Source organism: Lissotriton vulgaris, chromosome 4_1, assembly GCF_964263255.1.
Source record: "Lissotriton vulgaris chromosome 4_1, aLisVul1.2, whole genome shotgun sequence".
Lineage (NCBI taxonomy): Eukaryota > Metazoa > Chordata > Amphibia > Caudata > Salamandridae > Lissotriton > Lissotriton vulgaris.
The window spans coordinates 291205931-291227870 of record NC_141691.1 but is presented as its reverse complement, the minus strand read 5'-3'; positions in this window follow the sequence as shown (position 1 = coordinate 291227870).

Here is a 21940-nt window from a genome sequence, read left to right as displayed (position 1 = left end):
CCCGTTCCAGTTTGTGGATGCAAGTTGAGGGTTTTTCAGAAGCCTACAATCCTCAAACGAAGTTAGCATATCTACCTAAACATGCAGTGGAAAACTGTTGTAAGTTCCCTAGAGAGCACTCCAAAAACTGGTAAAGGCTTTAGGTTTTGCCTCTCTGAGTACTCTGTGAAAAAGTGGCCTATGTTCCACCCGCTGTTTTATGGAGTGCATTTGACTGTCATGCACTTGTCATACTGTGAGCAGAACCTTTGCCACATTCTGGTGGTGGATTAAGGTGTCAAGTCCACTATAAGCAAGTCCAAGATTTTCTCAGCTGGAGGAAACAATATGAAAGACTGCTGGCTTAGTGAAATAATGCCCCTTGGAAGGTATGCATCCATGTGCAGCTATTGAAAGTTATATGCAAGGGCAATTCACTTTTATATGCTACGACGTAAGTAATTTTGAAAATATAAGCCTGGTGGAGATGGGCACTGGGGACAGTAATACCTACTCTCCTGCCTCTTTCCTATCTTAGAGTATACCCTGCCACAACAATGTGGTCAAGGTTTTTTCTTTGTTACAGAAACCTGGTCTGCAAAGTGGTAATCCTGATGCCTTGCAATCTCCCCCACAGCAAGTGAAGTAGACGCTATTCTTTCTGATGCAGTAAGACATTAAATAAGCTCCAACTGAAAGTCCAGGAGAGACATTGGTTTTCCTGTGTTAGTCTGACAGTAAATAACATACATATTGTTACCAACTGGGTCAGGTGTATAAAAAATTCTTATACCATGTGTGAGATTTATAACTCATGATATGGCTGAAGTACCTGGACATTCTTCTCCATTGCGCCCATGTGCTTTTTAAAATTAAGTATATAGGTAGGCTTGTGGTCTTCGGCCAACTCATGTCAACCTATCGGGAAGTGCTCTCATAATGGATTGCAGTGAGCATGTACTCGCCCGACCTATTGGAGAGTTCGACAGTGAGCAGTTTATTGGAAATCAAAGCAGTGCTCTGGGATTTGAGGAGCTTCTTACTGAAAAGATCCTGTAGGAATCCTTTGCGGTGACATAAAACTGTACTACATGCCACAGTGCCAGCTTTGTAGAGCTCGCCGAACACCTCTACTCCTGTGCAGATGTTTTCCACATAAAGATTACAACTTTGATGAAGGAGTGACTGAACAATCTCCAATACAATATTTGCCCTGGTTAGTAAGGTAGATTGGCAGCCTACATGATTTAGAGCAGAATCCTTCCCTGTATACAATTTCACGCTGTATATGTAGCCCGTAGATCTATCACACAGCATGAACATTTTGATGCCATAATACACTCCTTTGCTTGGTATGTACTACCTGACATCAGCTGCCCTTTATACAGGTTCAATGGCTAATCAAAGGCTTTATTTCCAGGAGTTTAAATATTAGGAAACTTGGCAGACAATTATTCCATGACAGGCAGAATTTTGAACAATTTGTCATAGTCTGTATGGTCCCGGAGCAATGCAACAGAATTAATATTGAAATGCAGCATACTTTGCAATAGCAAAAAACAATCTCATGAATGATGTATTGATGGGTGTTAACTGACAGTGCAAATAGACCATTAGAACTGGGCGCTTGGTTTGTGCACTATCCCAATTTTCAGCATAAGCCCCAGACATTTCTTCAACACCCTGAAGTGGGAGTCCACTAATTTATCCCATAATGAGGATCCAGTGTCTCCATGCTCCCTCAAAAAATTTTCAGCACACAAATTTGTGTAGTGTACAATTTCCTTTTACCAATGCCAGCACCCTTGTGCGATAGTCCAAGGATGACTGATTGATGATTAGTATAGTTTTGCGCAGGAAGGGTCCCTTTCCTACAAAAAACTACCCTTTGAGGTTTATTTGTCTTTTTATGTATGCTGCAGCAGCAGTTTGGGGAAAGATAGAAAAAGTATTTAATTACACATTTTAATGGTAATCTAAAATCCAGCATAATGGTTGGATTTATGGCACTGTTTTGGAAATTACTCTTTTAGAAAAGTAATAATTTCCCTGCATGAGCCAAATGTGGTGTTCTAGTAGTGTTCAGTATCTCCTGACTGCTTACAGCTCTCCCGTTGGGAAATATGTAGTGCTCCCAGACATTTGACAAAGGCTTGGGTTGAGATCTTTTCTCCCTGACAGACTAGCAACCTGGGCCTTGTCCAGGAATTTATTTACATTTAAAGGGTGCCTACACTGTCACAGACTGTCCCCTCTGGGGATGCCACATCAATTGTCCTACCTACTAGCACTATTCCCATGGACGGCTGCATCTGGAACCATTTTTGAGAGTCCACAAGGGAGGGTTTCTCCATTACCATACCCTCACCACCTCTGGGAAAGCACAGAGAGCCCTGCACAGGGGAAGAAGGTTTGTGCCATGTTGCTTTAGTTAGAGATGGGCACCGTAGGATAGTTTACAGTAAAGCACACAGGACGTGCTGCAAAAATGGGTAGGCAAACCCCTGGGTACTTTTACCTGAAGGGATATAGATTGGCCAGGAGATCCCCCACCAACCGGATGGCACTGGGCATATATGTGGCACTTCCAGTACCCTCTTCAGAAAACACGTGGTCCTGTTGTGACCTGTAAGGAGATTCCCAACTGCTGGAACTACTGCCACTTGAACCTGGACTGATACCATACTTCCAGGGCCAATTGGCTGACCTTCTGTACCAACAGGACCTGTCCTAAATCTTTATGGTGACTCTACTGAAGTGAGTCCTGACCTGTAAGTGAAGTCCCGAAGATCCTAAGGCCCCCAGAGAAGTGTCAGTGTGTACTCTTTCTGCCTAACCCTAATAGCTGGGACTTACAAATGTTTTCAAGGATTTTATCTGGAGAACAGACAGAGGACTGGTACCAACCAGCCTAGTCAATCTAATGAAGGTTGTTCCCATTGGGCCAAATTTTCAGGCTGCCCTTGCTCGTAGCTTTCTAGTGATTGCAAATCAATTTCAATGTTATGTAGCAGAGAAGGTATCTGACCTAATAGTGCCCTGTTCGATACTGTTGTCACCTTTCCCCATTGCAGGAGTACATGCTACAAAAAATGACTAAAGGCCAGATGTACGACCATTTTATGTTGCATTTGCAACTAATTGCGAGGCACAAATTGCGAGGTGCAAAATAAATTGTACAACAGTGTGCTTAACACTGTTTGCGATTCCCAATGGGGTTGCAAATTGTGAGGCTCACTATTATTAATGAGCCCCTCGCAAATTGGGAGCCTATTTGGAGTGGCAGGCCCTCTCAGCAGGGGCGTAACACAGGCCCCTGCAGCCCACGCAGTGCGGGGGGGCCCAATGCTCCAGGGCCCCCTCACTCTCAGTCTCAGCAGAGGAAGAAGGCTGAAACTTAAGGCAGCAAGCCTAAATTAAACAGCACACCACAGACGGTGATGGCCTCTATTTAAACATTAAATTACAGGGGGTATTAACACAGGCCCCCAGAGGGGGCCCCCACTCTCAAGGGGCCCCTCACTCTAGGCAGAGGATCGATGGTGACGTGACGGGCCGCTATTTAACCATTACTTATATAGGGTCTATTAACATAGGCCCCTGCAAGGCCCCCTCCCCCCACCCACGCTCCAGGCAGGGCCCCCTCACTCTCAGCAGAGGAAGAGGCAGTAAGATGCTGAAGCAAGAAAGCAACAGTGCGCGCCATGGACGGTGATGGCCTCGGCCTCTATAAACATTAAGGGCCAGATGTAGGTATATAATTTTTACCGATTCTAAAATACCGAATTTTACAGAATCGGTATTTTAGAAAAGGTAAAGGATATGTAGGTAAAAAAACAGTAAAAAATACCGATTCGGTAAAATTCGGAATCCCAGAGTAGGTATTTTCCGAATCGGTATTTACCGAATTGGCAAATACCGATTCGGTAAATCCCATTCATTCCTATAGGCCTGGGTACCCATAGGAATGAATGGGATTTACGGAATCGGTATTTACTGAATCGGGTCCGGGAGGCAGGGTCCACGGGAAACATCCTTTACAACGAAACTTTTACAACGCAGTGCTATTACAACGCAGGTTTTACAACGAAAACCATTTCAATGCATTGCACTGGGGGGCGCTCTAGGATAGGGAATAGATTTAATTTACTATCCAACACCTTTCCTAATGTCCACGGGGACTGGAGTTGGAATGGTAAATTAAACTATTCACTATCCAGCACCCCAAAGCGCTATGCGTTGTAAAGGTTTGCGTTGTAAAGCTGGCGTTGTAACAGCATGCGTGGTAAAAGCATGCGTTGTAACGTCATACATCCAGCTCCACTGGCCATGATGATGGTGTCTTCCGTGGCCTCGAGACAACAATGGTCAAGGTGCAGCGCCCGCAGGCAAAAGCAATTAGTGCAGTGCACAGACAACAAATGCGCCATATGATCAAAAACGTTGACACCATGAACCGGGGGATAACATCAATGGCGGACAGTATGAGAGACATGGCCGATGGGGTCAGGAACATGTCACAGTGTGTGATGTCTCTGTGATGAACTACACGAGGACCGAGCCCAAAGGCGCAGGGAGAGCCAGTATATGCAACAGCAGACAAGGGGCATGCACCGTCTTGCAACAGCGACTTCACTGCTGTGTCGCCGTTCTTTTGCAATGCAGGAAGGGCTGGTGCACTGCTGCACAGACCTGACAAGGGGCATGGGGCAAGTCACTACAGCAATGGAAGTGCTACTGACTAACCAGTCTGCCACCACAGGAGGTGAAGGTTTAGGGGACACAGAAAACACCAGTAGCAGGAGCAGCACCCCTTTTTAAACCTTTTATTTGATAAATTGCTCTCCCCTGAGGCGGAAGCCGGGGGACTCTCCTACTTTTCTTTCTTTTAAAACGCTTTTAAAACGCTTGCTGAGATTGTGATTGTCCGTGCATAGGACTCTCATTTTGTGTATTTTTAAATACAAAACTGGTTGTAAAAAACTGTCTTTACCTTTGTGACGAGCGCGCGGTGCATAGCGCGATTGCTGCAGTCACCGACAACAGCGCTGCCCAACTCGGTCACAGTCACGTGACCTGACCCACCTCACCCGCCATCTTGAGGAGGTAAGGGCTGCGCTCTAGTCAATCCAGCCCTCCTGCCCTCTTAGACTACTTAAGGGGCGAATCTTTTCTCACAGGCAAACCTTTTATTTGATAAATTGCTCTCCCCTGAGGCGGAAGCCGGGGGACTCTCCTACTTTTCTTTCTTTTAAAACGCTTTTAAAACGCTTGCTGAGATCGTGATTGTCCGTGCATAGGACTCTCATTTTGTGTATTTTTAAATACAAAACTGGTTGTAAAAAACTGTCTTTACCTTTGTGACGAGCGCGCGGTGCATTGCGCGATTGCTGCAGTCACCGACAACAGCGCTGCCCAACTCGGTCACAGTCACGTGACCTGACCCACCTCACCCGCCATCTTGAGGAGGTAAGGGCTGCGCTCTAGTCAATCCAGCCCGCCCGCCTTTCCCGCCCCCAGGATGTATAAGACAGGAGGTACACCCCGTCCGCGCAGCAGGCGGGCGCAGCGGGCGCGCCGGCGGCGCGCCGGAGGCAAGCCCGTCTGCGCCCGTCCGCGCCGGGACCGGGCCTAGGGCCACAACCCCTGTCCCACAAAGGTCAGAAGCCGGCATAAAGTACTCCAGCCAAAATCTCCTTGCTCTCAGGCCACCCATAAGTTCTAGCTGCTTAGATATTAATCTCTCAGAGATCCATAAGAATCTCGCCACCCCATGTCCTCACTGTAATTATACCATTCCTCCTCCTTCTAACCCTAACTCTGCAACCAATATTCAGGAGGAAGGAGTCAGTATATCTATAGCCCTCATCAATGCACGCTCTCTTGGAAAGCATAGGCAGGAGGTCTTTGATCTCATCACCGATTTCAAATTAAATGTACTATTTCTCACAGAAACCTGGACTGACGATACCTCACAGCCTGATTTGGCTATCGCAGTACCAGATGGATACAAAGCCTACTGTCAGGATAGGCCCAAACAAAGAGGAGGTGGACTGACCGTAATAACCAGAGATTCCTATCCTGTCAGAATAACCCCTATTCCATCTAACTCGTGTGAAGCTATGCAATTTGCCATTAATTCTTCCCCCCAGTTCAATTTTAAGGGGATTCTGATATATCGACCCCCGGGATCCAAAGCGGCGTTCCTATCCAGTATCAATTCCATGATGGAATCTGTAGCCACAGAAAGTGCTTTTACAATCCTAGGCGACTTAAATTTTCACCTGGACCTTATTCACCTAACTGACTCTGCTACCCTTATTTCTGATCTTGAAACTCTAGGACTGAAACAGCGTGTCATGTCCCCCACCCACCAAGCAGGCCACATTCTGGACCCCATTTTCTCTAATCTAGAAGGCATGCAAATAACAAACATCTTGCCCATGCCCTGGACGGACCACTACGCCATCTTTGCAAAAATAATCACGCACAATCAGTGCGGTAACAGACCACTCCCCACGCCTAAACAATCCTTTAAAGATTGGAAAACATGAACCATGACCAATTAAAACTAACACTGGAACATACCCGTCCCACACTGTCTCCAGAGCCCAATTTAGCTCTCCAGCAGTTTTACACCTGGGTGGGCCAGGCCACAAACCAATCAGCCCCTACCAAAGAACTGTCCAGAAACAGATCTAAACCAACTGCCCCCTGGTACAACGACAAATTAAGGGCACAAAAACAAATAAATCGCAATAAGGAACGACAATGGAGAAAGGATTATGATACAGTCAGTAAAACTACCTACAAAGAAGCACTGGCTCTCTATAAATCCATGATAACAAAAGCAAAAAATGATTATTACAGTAACCAAATCGAGAACGCCAAAAAATCCAGCAGACAACTGGTCCAAATTACCAAAGTATTATCAGGTAACGTCCCTGATCTTACCCCTCCTCCATCGCAATCTTTATGTGATGCTCTAGCTTCCTTTTTCTACACCAAAGTAGACGATATTTATCAGGCTTTTGCTGCTAATTCACCCTCGCGTACAGTCAATCTCCCCATCTCGTCCCCAGCCAACATATTTCCCAGCTTTCAACCAGTCACCCCAGATCAAATAAAAGCCACATTGTCCTCCATCAAATCAGGATCACCTCTGGACCCCTTCCCACTCTCAGTACTCCGGCCGGTAATGGAGGCTATCATACCAGTACTTACCCAGGTCTGCAACTCCATTCTCCTATCAGGCAACTACCCAGATCCCCTAAAAAATATGTTACTAAAACCCCTGTTAAAAAAACCATCCCTTGATAAAAGTGAGCTAAAAAACTATCGTCCCATTGCTAGCCTCCCTTTCATGGCGAAGGTAATTGAAAAAACAATGAATTCCCAGATCTCCGACTTTATAGAAAAACATCATCTCTTGGATAACACCCAGTTCGGATTTAGGAAATTCCATGGGACAGAGACAGCCCTGATCAAGGCTGCTGACGACATCAGGGTAATTAGGGACCAGGGAGGTACAGCCATTCTAGTCTTGCTAGACCTATCTGCAGCCTTCGACACGGTTGACCACACCATCTTGGTCGACCGTGTCGAGGGTTTTGGAATTTGTCACACCGCCAAAAACCTAATTGCGTCCTTCCTGGCCAAAAGAACGCAGGCTGTCATCCTAGGACCCTTTCAATCGGCCCAACTCTCAGCCCCATGCGGCGTTCCTCAAGGCTCATCCCTGAGTCCGACACTGTTTAATATCTACGTGTCGGACCTTGCTAAAACCATCAAAGCTCATGGGATGAGCCTAACCTCCTACGCCGATGATACCCAACTAGTGTTGGCAATCAAAGGGGATGGAGATCAAGTGGCCGAACAATTCAAGAAAGGACTCTTAGATATAGGAGACTGGATGTCTACCAACTGTTTAAAGTTGAATTCTGACAAAACCGAGGTACTCATTTTTGGAACACTTCTGCCAGCCTGGCCTTCAAGCTGGTGGCCTGAGACCTTCGGCACGCCTCCTACGCCTGCCACCAAAGTCAGGAACCTGGGCATCATCTTCGATGATGCCCTAAATTTCATGGACCATGCCAATAAAACGGTGTCTTCTGCACATCTTAAACTCAAGATGATCAGGAAAATACATCCTTTCCTTCCTGACTCAGCCATCAAGACACTGGTCACATCTCTTGTCTTGTCCTCCCTGGATTACTGCAATGGTCTCTTTCTAAACGCTCAATCCAGAGTCATCACCAAACTGCAGACTATTCAAAACGCGGCAGCCCGCCTGCTCGCTGGCAAAACCAAATTCGAATCCATCTCCAACAGCATAAAGGACTTTCACTGGCTCACTGTGCAGAAAAGAATCCAATTCAAATCCCTCTGCATTGTATTCAAGGCACTCAACAATCAAGGCCCCCAGTTTCTAAAAGATCAATTACAAATGCACAAACCCTCCAGAGCCCTAAGGTCAGCCACTCTCAATCAATTAGTCACCCCCCGTACCAAAACTGTTACCTGGGGCGATCGGCGCTTCCTGGTAGCTGCCCCCAAGCTATGGAACACCCTGCCACTCAATATCAAACAAAGCCCCACTCTTCTTCAATTCCGTAAACTCTTGAAAACCTGAATGTTCACCCAATAATCACTCCTGCACAGAGTAATTCACAAATAACTGGCTTATAGCGCCAAGACGCCTACGGGTATAAGCAGCGCTTTAGAAATATTAAAAATAAATAAATAAATAAATCCCAGAAATACAGAGGAGCAGCAGACGCCAGACTACAGGTGCTGGCACAGCAGACAATAATCATGCCCAACCACAGGCATCACGCAGTGCAGTGCATGGGCGAAGGCAGTAAGGCTGGCAAATTTGAGTGGACATGTGAGGGTGAGGTAAACCCTGTCTGCACAGTTGTGCTAGGCACACTTAGGATGTAAAAAAGATGTCTTCATAAATGAACCGTAGTGCTAAATAAACTATGTTTACTGCATTTAAACCCTTGCTGTGTATCTCTACTTACTCAAAAGTAGTTGTGTGTCATCTCTGCCCGTCTCTGTCTGTCGGTGTTGGTACTCCTACTGTGTTGGCTCAGGTAGTGGCTGGTCATCGTCAGGGTCTTCATAGTCGCTCAATTCCACCTTGGTGCCCTTATTAGTAGCGAGGTCGTGCAACATGGCACAAGTTGCAATGATCTTACAGCATATGAGTGGTGAGTACTGCCGTGCCCCTCCACTTTTGTGGAGGCAGCGGAACCTGCTCTTCAGAAGGCCAAAGGTGCGCTCCACAATGTTCCGGGTCGATTTATGTGCAACATTGTATCGTCTCTGGCTGGGGGTCGTGGGGTTCAGGTAGGGTGTCAGGACGAATGAACGGAGGGCATATGCACTATCCCCTAATGTGAAATGAGAAAACAATTACTCACAGGCACACATTTACATATTTCTGCATTATCTAACAAGGGAGTGTCACACAGTAATTTACCTAGCAGGTATCTTTCGCCAAATTCCCCTGCTGTCAGGCGGGTGTATATCCCACTGTTTTGGAAAATGTAGGAGTCGTGGGTGCTTCCCGGGTACCTGGCCACTATGTCTGTGATCATGTACTTGGCATCACAGATTACTTTTACATTTATTGTGTGAGATGACTTCCGGTTCCTGTAAATGTGCTCAGTAGCAGCAGGTGGGCATATTGGGATGTAGGTCCCATCAATGCAGCCAATCTCGTGTGGAAAATTTGCCATTAGGTAGAAGTCAGTCTTGGTCCTGAGCAGGTCTGCATCAGTGTCCGGGAAGCGGATGTAATGCTCCATTCTTTGCATCATGGCATCCAGGAACTTCCTGAAGAAACGGGACAGGCAGCTCTGGGACACCCCACCTATCGCAGCAACTACACTCTGGTAACTGTCATATGCAAACAGGTGTATGCTACAGAGCACCTGTACATGGGGTAGGATGGCGTGCACCCTTGGTGTAGGGTGCTCCAAGAGTGGGTGCAGATCCCTAATCAGGTCCAGGATGGTTTGTGGGTGCAGCCTGTACCTTTGCAGGATCTCTGGCTCAGTCAGTTGGAAGAGTGTGATCCTCTGCCTGTAGACCTGCTCCTCCCTTCTCCATTCCCTCTCTCCTGCAGCCTGTAGCCGTAGCCACCTTGCTATGAATGCCGCCATTCTGGTAACACTGTTGCATTTTGGGGCCCTATTTTATAGCCTGCACCTGGTTACCACCTGCTTTCAATCCATGCTAAATACCGACTCTTAAATACCGAATTTGAAGCAAATTCCGTATTTTAGGGGTCACCTACATCTCAAAAATCTTATTTTTCCATTTTTTATTTTTCGAATTGGAAAATTTACTGATTCGGAATGTTTACCGATACGGAAAACTTACCGATTCGGGATATTTACTGACTCTGTATTTTTACCGACTCGGTAATTCTACAGATTCGGTCATTCTAAAGATTCGTAGAATTTACCGATTCAGTACATTTTTTTGTGTACCCTACATCTCAATGTCCAAATACCGGTCGGTAACGGATGAAATTACCAATTTTCGGCCGTTACCGACCGGTATTTGGCTACCTACATCTGGCCCAAAATGCTTAGCACACTGTACTAACTTGCACGACATATTAAGAATTGGTCATGTGACCTTCAGGTCGCTCACTAATCTCAGCTACAGGTGAGTAGGACACTGAGCTCACTCACATATTAAGAATTGGTCTATGGATTCTTCTTCGTTAGAAAAAGCTAGTGCAGTGGATTAGAGCGCCTGCTGCAGACCGCTGCACAACATTTAATGTCAGGTTTATAAAGGGGGGTCATGACTTATTCATGAAGTTAACCGTTTTATATAGTGCTCTACAGAAAACAATGAGAGATGTAATAGTGCCCTACCACCAGATGTACTAGGAACATCGAAGAGCTCTTTAAAGGAATACAGAATGCAGAACTAGAGCTGATGAGCCATGCCTGCTCATGAGCCAGGTAGGGCTGTAGGGGAGGAACTAGATATCTTAAAAATAGAGATGAGATCGCAGTTTAAAAAAATAATAAGAAGAAAGGGATTAGAGAAGAAATGTCAGAAAGAGATATAAAAAAAATGAAGTACAGTTGTGTGCCATCGGCATATTGGTGTAGCTGTAAGCCAGATTCATTCAATGAGCGTGATTCAGCTGAGTGATGATGAAACGTGTTATTACAATTACAATGCCAAGAAGCATCAAGTTTGCGGTTTCAAGCACTATTTAAATAACTCTATTGCCATCCTTTACATTCTGTTGTTCAGTATTTTCACGGCTAAGCTAATTGTATTTATCCTATTCTCTCAAGGTGCTTTTGTTCATTTGAAAGTTGTTTTTTTTTAATGTAGAAGGAACACATTTTTATTATCTCCCATAACCAATTTAAAAGTTAAAACCTATGAAACAGACTGCACACACCTGTGTCACACATAAAAGACTGGTATTGGGACTGCTGCGGTCTTCTGTAGTTCTGCATGCTGTTACTAGAAGGTATTTGAGTTTTTTTTATCATCCATAGTTTGCAGATCTGAAACGTCAGATAAGCCTGCCCTATTCCACTGGTTTCACATCTGTCTGCTCCAGAGTTAAGGGGAGTTGCCCGGAGAAATAGGACCAATGCTGTCAACACCAGGGCTGGGCATTGTAAGTCCATTAATGGGATTCGTCTTTCTTCTGCTTTGCCTGCTGGGACTGGACCCTTGTTGCTGGTGTAGAGCATTGGCGCTGTGAAACTTCGAGTGCCTATTCCTTGAAAAGCGCGACTTCTCACCGGACCCTTGACTTTTGTGGGCGTAGGAGTCACCAAGGTTTGCTGTGGGCGTAAGTCTGAGCAGGGCTGCGAGTGTGTTGGCAATCGGACTCCGATTCCCAGGAGTCCCTGCTGTTGCTGACCTGCCTGAGTCACCTGGGCAGCTCTCCCTGTTCTGACACGCCCCCCTCATCCCGGTCAAAACCATTGGACCTGTTACCATCGTGGGATTCGTCTTTCTTCTAATTTGCCTGCTGGGACTGGACCCTTGTTGCTGGTGTAGCGCATTGGCGCTGTGAAACTTCGAGTGCCTATTCCTTGAAAAGCGCGACTTCTCGCCGGATTCGCTTCACAGGTCCCGCTTCGAGGCGCTTGACTTTTGTGGGCGTAGGAGTCACCAAAGTTTGCTGTGGGCGTAAGTCTGAGCAGGGCTCCGAGTGTGTTGGCAATCGGACTCCGATTCCCAGGAGTCCCTGCTGTTGCTGACCTGCCCGAGTCACCTGGGCAGCTCTCCCTGTTCTGACACGCCCCCTTTCACCCCTCCTCCCATAAGTAGCGCTTGTCGTCTCCGCTGCGTGGGAGCGTCCCGGGAGAAGCCCGGGACAAGGGCAGGACCGTCTGTGGCCGTCAGGGGCCGAAGGAGGCCGGGCTGGGCCTACCCTCTAAAATTGTGCCTTCAATTCACATGATATAGTCGGTTACAAAGTTCATGAAATACCTGGTGTTTGCATACATATTATTGTTAATCCTATAGTTTCTTGGCTGTGAAGTATGTCTTCGAACTCAAACCCAACTGCCCTGATCCCCACTCAGGCCGAGGCGGGGCTAGTTATCTTGGGCCCTTTAGACAAATATTTCAGTCGGGCAACGCAAGATATTGACAAAGAAATAGCTTTGGCCGAGAGGCGCGCTGAGCGTAGGTTATCCATTGAACTCCTTAAAATTCCCTTAGAGAAAAGGCCACCTCAAGATTTTCCTGCATTGGCATTGGTTCCTCCCCTGTCATCTCTAACCCTGCCAGTTGTATTGGAAACGCCCTATGCCTTTCCCCCTTCACCAGGGCTGTTGGCTGGCTCGTCTGTGGGCCACGTCGAGCCCATTTTTCCGCCCACCTCGCCCACAACAACAACCAGCTTACCTACAGTGCAGGTGATTACTGCCCAATCGAGTGTGCCCATTTCGTCCCCCACCTCGCCCTTAACAACAACTGGTTTACTTTTAGGGCAGGTGACCACCGCCCAGGTAAGTGTGTCAGCTCCCATAGATAAAACTAAACCAAGTATCAAAAGCAAAAGAAGTGCTGCCCCGAAGAAGTGTTCTCTTTCCAAACACCCGAAAAAAATAAGGAAGGTTGGAGTAGCCCTGCATCCTTCTAGTGAGCCTATTGGGGCTGGCCCTGGTGGGGAAGATTCTTCTAAGGATGGAGTTGTTTCGGTTAGTCCTGCATCTATCACGAATGTCCCTTCAGCAATGGGATTGGCTGAAACATTATCTTCTGCTCCAGTTCTGCTTCTCGAGTTGGAGAAGTTGATGAGGTCTCTCCTGAACCCTATTGAGGAACGAGTTAAAAAACTAGCTGATCGATTAGATAATTTTGAGCAGGCAAACCTAGATAACTTTTTTTCCACCAAAGCCCTAATCAAGTCCCATCCCAGGACTGGGGGAAGTACCAACTCTTTGAAACCAAACGGCCAGGCCAATGGTGTGTCCATTGTAGTGCCCCCTCCCCCTATAGTTAGCATTGTTAGCAAGCCCCAGTCGAACGGCCAAACCCCTAAGACTAACCCAGTTTTGTTGGACCGCCCAAGCAGTATTACTAGCAAACAAACCAAGCTGCCTGATACCATGGCTACGGGTAACAAGGAGAGTCCCAAAAATGGTAATCCTGTCTTTAATGGCTCGCAACCTTTAGCAAGTAGCTTAAAACCCCGTTCTGGTGTTCCAGTTAGGGGTAACAAAGACAGTTCCAATATCAATAACACTGCATTGAGTTGTTCCCAGCCACTACCAAGCATCCCAACATCACGTCCTGCTGCTCCTGATATAAGCCGGCCTAACACCCTCCCGGTGAGAGCACCGCGTAGGATATCTCAGTTGAATCTAACCCCGGATTCTTACCCCTTTGTGGCTGTCCTCACTAATGTACCACCTCTGTTGGCCAGGCAAAGAGAATCCTTCCAGATGCTAAATAATAAGGTAATGCACTGGTTGAAGGCGAATAGACCATTGCCCAGGGAAGTGGACGGGTTGATTATTGGAGGGAGAAGGACAGATTGGATAGGTTGCACTCCTAAGCACCTGGGGGGGAGTGTATTGTTGTTAACTTTCAAGATCCTAGGGTGGCACGTTTGATTACGAAGCAAAATTGGGGCCCAAGTAGTGGTGGAATTGGTGTTGTTGATCTTTACCCAAGACCAACAGGTATACAATTTGGAATGACCAGTGAACCAGGTTGTTTTAATATTTTTTCCCCTCCCCAGGGTTTGTACATTTCACTGTACCCTCTCAACGGAGCAACTTCTATAAAGGATCAATGTATAATCGGTTTGAAGTAATGAATGATCTAGGGTGGATCTATTGACCCAGTTCCGATTATTGCCAGAACAAAAGGGAAAGTATGTCCCGTAGGGAGACATGTGGGAAACCTGTGTCAACTGTTTTGTCCAAAAATGTGATATCAAATGAAATGAGAACTGGTGGGGAGATTATGATTTTGGATGAAACCTGTGGGGAGTGTATTCCTACTTCTGGGGACTCTGAAAGAGAGGTATCAATTATATTTAGTACCGTGGACACCCAGGAGGTTGATTATAGCGTGGAGGATACCACCCGAGGGAGGGGGGATGGGCGACATGGAACTGGGGTGTCCTGTGTAGGAGAGTTATCCATGGACAGCCTAGGGAAGTTTCTCTCATGGAACATCGCGGGGCTGAACAGTAAGCTGATGTCCCAAAACTGGATTGATTTCATTAATGGTTTCGAAATCTGTTTATCCCAGGAGACATGGGCTTGCGATCCTATATTTCTTCCTGGTTATTTAAATTTTTCAATTCCAGCCATTAGAGGTTCCAGGGGCTGACCGATGGGAGGCCTGACTATCTGGGTAAGGCAATGCCTTCAGTTAACAATCAAAGTGGTGGATCTGGGTTGTAAAGACATCCAAATATTAATAATAACCTCAGAAAAGCGGGGAGGGATAGATATATATAACATCTATGCCAGTAGTACCATTGGGAGTTCTCCCATTTTAGAGGCACTGTCCACTTCCCTGGAATCTCAGTCTCTGGGTAACAAAGTTGTAGTAGCTGGTGACCTAAATAGGACCTTCGAACCATTGGATAGTTCGGACGATCCCCTAGGGCATGAAGAAGATACACAGTGGGGTGTTCCGACTTTACATTTGGTTTCTGTCAAGCGATGGACAAAAGATATATTACAACTGAATGCCATCTGCTTGGAACATGGTTTGAGAGCCCTAAATGGGAGAACGGAGGGCGACAGGGAAGGTGCTTGCACATTCGACAATGGTCATAGTCAAAGTCGGATAGATTATGTCCATTGTAGCCTTAATTTGTGGCAGTTGGTATGTGACATGAAAATTGAGGGTAGACTAGAAAGTGACCACAATTCCCTCTGTGTGTCCCATGATTGGTGGATGGCCATATCAGGGAACCCACAATCAAGCAATGGCCTAATGCCTACCATGGCCAATGACATGTGCAGACTTAACTGGCCGAGGGTATTAGCGAATGCAGAGTCTATGAACTTTATAAGTTCTGAAGTGGATACTGCAATCGCTGCTATGGAGGCTGCAAATCCTGTAACCCCAGGTTCAAGGGAAATAACGGACATACATAACAAACTCTTTTCCACTCTAAAACCGCATTTTTTGAGGTCCAGTAATACAAATAGGAAAAAAACACCTAAACCAGCTAGTTGGTATAACCATCAGTGCAGGGAAGCCAGGTTAAGCTTGGGATGTGCAATTAGGAATAGGGATAAGGTAGCGATTGGCAAGGCCAGGAAGCACTATAAGGCTAGTGTATTACTAGCAAAAAAAACATGGGACGAAAACCACTGGGCTGAGCTGAAGGAGGCCGCAGGGGCGAAGGATTCCAAGTTGTTCTGGAATATTGTCAAGTGGGGTAGAGGAGGACTTCCAAACAAACCTGACAACAATGTCGCTGAGGGTGCCTGGGTGGATTATTTTGAACCGCAATACGCTGAGTCAATGGAGTTTAATGACGTGAAGGTAGTTTCAGCTGTATTCTCTACAGGGAATTTATTTTCCATCAAAGAAAATGAAGCTGCAATAGGCGCTGCCAAAGGGGGAAGGGCCCCGGGTTTAGATGGGATACCCTATGATGTTTTTGCAAACGACAAGGCGAGGTGGGCTAGGTATATATTTCTCTTAGGAAACGCAATTGCAAAGGGAACAGCAGTCCCGGAATAATGGAAGGGAGCAACTATTATACCCATATATAAAAAAGGAGATCGGTCCCTTCCGGCCAATTATAGGCCGATAAGCTTGATGGCCACTATCCAAAAAGTGGTGGGGAGAATGGTGGTAAACAGGCTAATGGACTGGGTAGATGAGGAAAATGCCCTGTCCCCATATCAGGCTGGATTCCGGCGGGCTACAAGCACAGTCGATCAGGTATTTCGTTTTGCTCTGCTGCAGTGGGGGACGGTGGTGCTTGGCGAGGGCAGCCTGTATGTCGCTTTTGTTGACTTGCGGGCTGCCTTCGACCTGGTCCCAAGGAGAAAGCTCTGGGCAGTTATGAGTGATATAGGCCTTCCAGCCGAGTTGCTCACCCTGATAATGAGGCTACATGAATGTAACTTCGCCAAAGTCCAGTGGGGCACGAATGGCGAATCATCTGCTGATTTCCCAATTGGACGCAGAGTACGACAGGGGTGTGCTATGGCCCCCCTGCTTTTTTCCCTATTTATTAACGGAATTGTGGCTAGGATGCTGGATGCCAGTGTCGATGTACCTTCGTTGGCGGGCGTCAGGGTTCCGATCCTGATGTTCGCCGATGATACGTTGATTTTATCTAAAACACCGGCAGGCTTGCAGCGAGCCTTAAACATCTTTGATCTCTTCTGTGGGGAACATGGCCTGGAAGTTAATGTGGATAAGACCAAGCTGATGGCCTTTTCCCCAAAGCGTAGACCCTGTCCCAAAATACTTTTGAATAACTGAGTTAGAGGCTGTTTCTGTATTTACATATTTAGGGGTGCAGATAGCAAATAATCTAAAATGGTCCCAGCATGTGGAAAAGGCAGTCTTGAGGCATCAACATATTTCGGGTGGAACATAAAAAGTCAAAATCAAAGCCCATAAAACCAGTCCTAGCAGTATATGACGCTAATGACTGGGGGCTGGGGGCTGTCCCTGAACCTAAGCTGATTGTGAAGAACCTGGGTATTCGGCTCGACCACGACCTATCACTAAAACAGCATGCCAGTTATATATCAGGGATATGCTTCCATACTATCGGCCTGCTTCGCAAAGTCTTTCCTCTTCTAACTAACTCAGTGAGGAAAACCCTGGTTCAAGCACTTATCCTGAGTCGGATAGATTATTGCAACGGTCTGTTACTATCCGCCAACGAAGGAGTGCTAGATAAACTGCAGGTCATTCAGAACACGGCAGCCCGCCTTGTTCTGAACGCCCCTCCAAGAACTGCCTCCAAACCCCTCCTTGAGCAACTGCACTGGCTCCCAGTCAGACAAAGGGCAAAATTTAAAATATGCTGCCTGATCCACAAGTGTCTGAACAGACAGGGACCCATCTACCTTGAACGAAAATTTGTTCCTTATGTGCCAGCACGATCCCTCAGATCAAGCACCAATCTCCTCCTTGCGGTCCCCCATGTCAAAAAAGTCAGGCATGGAGGTAGAGCTTTATCCACTATGGGCCCAAAACTGTGGAACAAATTACCACTGACTTTAAGACAATGCCAAGAACATCTAGCATTCCGCAAGCAATTAAAAACTATCCTATTCAAAAATGAAATCTAACTTCATCCCTCAGTATGTCCGCAGATTTACCGGTCAAAAGCGCAGAGATACTACTGCCGGAGTGATTCTAGCGCTATACAAAACCACAAATAAATAAATAAATAAGGCTATTGGGTCAGCTCTATATGGGGCGGAGCTATGGGGCTTCGATAGGCTTCTCCCTCTGCAGATATCGGAGAATAGGTTCCTAAGGGGAATCACAGGTCTCCCCCAGAGTACACCACTGATCCCGCTTGGTCTTGATCTAGGGAGAAGATCAGTTAGTGACCGAGCGTGATTGCGCCCGATCCTTTACTGGAGACGCCTCTGGACTACCCCGGAGATACGGCACTACGCAGAGGGGTTCCTTGCCATAATCAAAGCTGACATCTTCCACAAAATACTGTGGTTAAAAAATCTTAGAGCAGCTTTAGGGGACCTCAGCCTCTCTAATCTATGGGACAATCCACCTGGAGAACCCTTTCCAAGCAAAAATACAATCAAAAGTTTATATTGGGATTGGAGAGATGGTAAACTTTGGAGTAGAACAAGGTCAGATACAATGGCGGGGCGCTTCCTAGAAATCAAACCGTGTCCTATACTGGAACTATATTGGGACAGTATTACTAACCCAGAGGATAGGAAGCTTTTCTTCCAGTTGAGATCAGGTGCCCTCCCTTTGAGATCACGGACGGGTAGGTGGAGGAGTGTAACCACCTCGTGCTGCCCGGTTTGTGGTGCAATTAAGGAAAGCATAGGTCACTTTTTATTTGTGTGCAAAGCTTATGACACCCTGAGAAGAGTTTGGATAACTCCCGTTTGCTGAAACCTAGGGACATCCAGGGGTGTTGAGGCACTACGAATTATTTGTACCACCACTGATATGCCTATCGTTCTGGGAACAGCAAAGTATCTGGGGTGGGCTTGGTCTATTAGACGGAGGACAATCTCTACCAATGTAATATAATTAGGGTATCAAGGGATATTTGTGCAAATGTGCAAATGTACACTTAATATCTTCCTTAAATGTATATGTATGTACAAATGTTTTAAAAAGTCTGTATAAATAAGGAAATCTTTTTTTTTTTAATGTGATGTATTTTAAATGTATGTTTGTGCTTTTATGAGTATATTCCTCGAATAAAGCCTTGAAATTCGGTAACTGTATTCGGATAATGATACTGCTCATCCCACGACATTGCTTCAAAGCAAGTTCTCCGGCAGAGGAGACTCGCTGTGATGCTTGTGCCTTAAGAACCCTGCAACCAAGCGCTACATGCATACACTAAGGCTTCACTGCTAGCAAAGTTGCTTTCAAGAGCTCTGTCAGGGGTCCAGGTAATGTAGTTACCCTAATACGTTTAACATTAAAGTAAGTACAATGCCTGGTTCCTGACAATACCCCTAAAATCAACTATATTGGACTTTAGGCTGTTTTTCTATCGCCCACGATGCAATCCTAATTCTGATACACAAGTACAAAAAATCTGTTCCAAAATTCGCCTGAAAACCACGCCCACCCATAATTGGAATTGGTGCTGGCTTGTGATATTTGAAAGCCGTGGGTGTAAAATGTTAGGTATGGCTTTTAGGTAGCGAGTGAAGCGAACAAGCTTAATGGGCAAAAGTGAAAATTAGAAAAAGATTAGCAAATAGTGTATTTTAAAGAAAATTAATTTAGTAAGAATGTAAGATTTATAAAGCAGTGGGAATGTAAAGTCTTGAAATATTACGCTCATTAAAAACTGCCTCTTATCTTACTGCATTATTATGTTCAACAGTTACTGTAAGCGCAAATGGTCCAGCGATGCACCTTCAGTCCATTTAAAGTGTGTGCTTTCACTGCATGTGGCATAGACTTTGAAAGAAAATGCTCCAACCAGGCTTTGGAAAGCACCCACAGCTGTTGGCTGCAATCAATCATATAGAAATAAGTGCAGTGTCTTTCAGTGGAATGAAAAAAGTAGGGGCTTTCTAAAAGGAGACAAGTAACATAAATTTCTGTGATTCCCATAGTGTGCCAAGCAACCGGTATTTTAGTTTTGCATTCATATATATGTAACACAATAAGTGATATAAACCTAAAACCTGTGAGTACTATTGTCTTTGTCAATGATTGTTAGCTGTTTAAGATAAACATTAACAATGATTTGTTATAAATAATTAACAATTCATATTACAATTCTAAAATTGTGAGACTGTGCATTCAATTATTGAGGCCGGTCATAGATACCAGGGAATTTACCTGAATGCACCTGTTTCTGTTGTACAATGTGTGTTAATTCCAGTTCGAGGGATCACAGCAATAACAATGCACCACAATTCAAGTAAGGTAGCTCAGTGAGCTGCTAATGCGGTTGCAAGTCATCTTAATGGGGCCACACATCTATCAACGAGAAGCCCAACTGCCAGGCCATCCCTGCACCGGAAACGGTTTCGGGGTTTCACCCTTCATCGGCCAGGTTAGCTTGGCTCCGGTGACTTGGAGAGCAAGGGACCCACATCTGGGCATACCCCCCACTCAGGCTGACAAATGCAAAAAGAACAGTTGGTGGACAGAATGCTGAACAATGTCAAACATTCAACCATGTACAGAGATCTGTGCCTAAATCCATTGTTTTGGGGTTTTTTGTGCTACCCATGCCATTACCAGTTTATATGCAAATCAGTCTTGACCCGGTTCCTTGAGGGAACAGTCCAGCCCAAACTGCCAAGCCAAGTTCTCCCTGGACCGGAAACAAGCTTCCTGGGACCGGTTTCAGGGCATCACCCTTCATCAGCTAGGCTAGCTTGAATCCAGTGTAGTGAGCACAGGACCCACGTCTAGGCATACCCTTCCCATTTAGATTGACATATGCAAAAGAAACAATTGTTGGACTGATTTGCATATGGCTGGGTCCAAACTGGGGTGGTGTGGTGAGCAAAAGAATGATGGATTATTTATTTTGCATATGTCGCCCTAACTGGGAAGGGTATGCCCAGATGTTGTTCCCGTGCTCACTACACCACTGGATTCAAGCTAGCCTAGCTAATGAAACCAGTCCCAGGATGCTTGTTTCCGGTCCAGGGAGGATCTGGCTTTTAAAGCCAAAAAAGCGGAGATAAACCCCCTTGATAATATGCCCTTAGATTGTATACTTACCACTGTGTGACGTAGGCCTAAGAGTAAGAAATGAGCAGTGGAGCACACATGGCGGCAGCTGCTCCTGCAGTCCTTGGTAGCTTACAGAGAAAGTGTGTCCAAGTGTCTCTCAGGGTTGTAATGAAGACCTCTGAAGTGCCTGTTATGCTGGGGGTGAAGGTGTCACCCTTCTGTGGCCCCCAGCTATTCAGGGGCCCCATTCAGTCCAAAGCCAATGTATATCTTTGAGACATGACACACTCAGGAGTCCCTCATCACATTCTGCTGGAGGGCCCAAACATTTTGCTTTACCCCACAAGGGACTTTATGCCACATATGTGTCTGCATGTCACTGTATGCATGTATCTGTGTGGATGGGCTATGGAGCACACACAGTGACAGTTATCCCTACAGACATTGGTAGCTCTTTAGTAAACCTGAGTCTTTAATCACTGGTTCTCTGTACGCTGCTGTTTACATGTCTGTGTTTGACGAGCAGTAGAGAAAACAAAGTGATAGTTGTCCCTGCACACATTGGGAGTTCTTTAGTGTAGCCAGCCCTGCCTGTATCGACAGATGCGGACAGAGGAGTTTATTTTTATAAGTGTGTCACTGTGTTTCCATGTGTTTGTGTGTCATTGTATGTGTGCATCTGCTGCTGCTTGCAGTGCTTAATTTGTGAAAATATAAGTGCAAGGGTCCAAAGTTTTTCTTAGGAGCCTGACGCTTCTGAATGCTCAAGTTGCCAAATACCAAGGCAGTCTCATCTTGATTCCACACCTTGCCTCTTTCTTTCATCACCCTACACTACTTCTCTCTTTGTGTCACTCTTGCAGGTTTTCCTCTCAGTTGTAGGGAGGCTTTGCTTTCTCCTTTTGTCATTTTTCCTCCATTTTCTCCATTTTCTGCGTTTCTTTCTCTGTTTTTTTCAAAATCTATTAGTCATAAATAAATCACGGTCCCCAAGAATTAACGCTACTGTCTATCAGGGGCCCACATTAGGGAAATGCCTGTCTGAATGAATGAATTTAATGCATAATTACTTAAAATCATTGCAAAA